Source organism: Anneissia japonica, unplaced genomic scaffold, assembly GCF_011630105.1.
Source record: "Anneissia japonica isolate Jap-2015-1 unplaced genomic scaffold, ASM1163010v1 scaffold287832_len156248_cov139, whole genome shotgun sequence".
NCBI classification, from domain to species: Eukaryota; Metazoa; Echinodermata; class Crinoidea; order Comatulida; family Comatulidae; genus Anneissia; species Anneissia japonica.
In genome coordinates, this window is record NW_022684458.1 from 84,105 (window position 1) to 86,390 (window position 2,286).

At 32.6% G+C, this 2,286-nt stretch overlaps 1 long non-coding RNA gene across 1 annotated transcript; it reads left to right on the forward strand.

Moving 5' to 3' along the window:
• The first annotated feature begins 13 nt into the window (after positions 1–13).
• LOC117106012 lies at positions 14–1,975 on the forward strand. The gene is made up of 2 exons (XR_004444978.1): positions 14–105; positions 1,432–1,975. It is a non-coding gene; the product is annotated as an uncharacterized LOC117106012 (long non-coding RNA).
• The last annotated feature ends 311 nt before the right edge of the window (positions 1,976–2,286 follow it).

The following is a 2,286-nucleotide window of genomic DNA, read 5'->3' on the forward strand; positions in this document are numbered from 1 at the left end:
TCTAAAATTATTACTTATTTCTAAATATTCAATATTTCAGAATATGAAAAAAAGTTGTGTGATCTTCAAGCCATGAGTACACCACCACTATGCACCTTGCAGCAGGTAAGGAAATGATTTTCTTATTCTAAGAAAGTGAACATTATTTGTACCTACGATTAAAGTACCATATTTAAAATATATTTTTAAATAGAAAAACAGAATAAATTTCTGACTACATTTATCATCTAATTTTTAATTAATTAAATTTTATAATAATAATATTATCATTTTGAAGATAGTGGCGGAAATTTTTTTAATTTGTTACTATTCCATTGTATAAAAATATAGTGTGGTAAAAAATTTTGGAAAGCTTTCTGGAGTGCTTCGTAGCTGATTAAGAAAGGCGCTATATAAATGATCAGATTAGGTTCCTTAAAAAAATTGTATTTTATAAAACTGATTTGCATCTTTAAATCTGTTAAATAATAATAAATACTAGTATAATTGGTTGTGATCATGGAAGTAATATTACAGTATCTTGATACCTACTGTAAGAATAACTATATAAAATCTTAAGTTTGTCAAATATCCATACCTTCCTTGGCGGCCTCTGGCCACCAGCCTAGAGGCTCGCTTTGGGCAGATATTGGTACCATCACGCAGATTTCATATCTAGGGGTGTGCGCACGCCCCTCCAAAAATTTCCAGTACCCGATCAACCCCCACCCCCTTCTAAGTTGCACTCCCCCTAAAAATCACAGTAAAGTAGTTAAAAATCCTTGAAATCACCTTATTTTTTCAAGTTAGCGCCCATCGAACTTATCATGGAGCCCCCAATTACCCTATGCGAACCCAATAAGCATCTCGATTTTTTGCCTCCTAGATGTGCCACTGTCATCACGTGGTGAATTACATTATAAAATCCCCCCCCCCCACACTCAAAACATCTTGCTGCCATTGGCCTCCAGGTAGTTCCTCAGTCCTTGGTTAATTTATTTATCAAAAGCCAACCCTCTTATCAATTATCCTGCACCTCATCATGCTCGATATATTCTACGTCTTTAGCCCTATGTACTGGAACTTAGGACATTATACAATTCTACACCTACGGAACTTCTTAAAATTTGCATTTACTCATATTTCCCAGATGTACACAGCACTTGTTTGTAAATAAATTGAATATTTTTTATTGTAATTTGTAAAATTATTACTTATATCTATATAGTCAATATTTCAGAAAAACCTTATAAGGAATGTTAAAACTTCTACTAGCATATTCAAAAGTTTAATTTGTTTTTATTCTTGTTCAACAATGAGTCTGTATATTATGTATGTGTCTTGTAAATGACTGCTGTAATCTTATTTAAGTAGATATTATTATAATACTTGCAGTTATATAATAGTGTAATTGTAATATCATAGATAATTCTTGTTCTTTTTATTTTCCAGGAAACACAGGCACATGTTTATTGTGGATTTTCGAAGACAAGCATTCAGTAAGAGTTTGTTATTGTATGAAGCAGATAAACAATCGGATGTCCATTCAGATTTGTTGGAAGCTTGGATAACTGAAGCTGTAAAGATGGTTGAGTAAAGAAATGCATTGTGGGAAATCAGGACTGATTAGTTTGAACCCTGGTAACTGAATCTTAGCAACATGAGACTGAGATAAAGCGTGGAAGTCAAATTTTAACATAAAGAAATGAAGTAATGAACTTTGAGAAACTGACTAATTTGTTTGAATTATGTAGTGTACAGTATACTGGTACTTGAAGCTTAGTGAGCTCTGATGTATGGACATGAAGCAGATAAATTGTGGAAAGTCTAAACCACAACAGGCATTTGTTGTGCATTCATAAATGAATGATTATGAATTGAAGTACTGTTTGCCAAGTGAAGTTTGTGATTTAGTAAGTAAAATAAGTGTTGACCTTTAAAAATGCTGAAATTTTTGACTGATTCTGGACCTAGTTAAAAATAGAATGTTGGCCCGATTCAGAGCTTAATTTAAAAGGCTGGTCCATTGTGAGTTAAATTTCTGAACTAATGGCTTATAGATAAAATTCTGAATTTTAGTTGAAATGTTGATCCAATTCTGGTCTGTAGAGTAGTGTAAAACATTGGTCCAATTCTGGTGTAAATTGTTGGTCCTATCTTGGACTAAGTGTAAAATCCTGGACTGAGTACTATGCTGGACTTAGTTAAAATTCTGTTCTTAGTAGATATTCTGGACTTGGTACACATGTAAACGGTTGAGTCCTATTCTGGATATTAGTTAAATTAATGTAAATCGTTGAGTCCTAT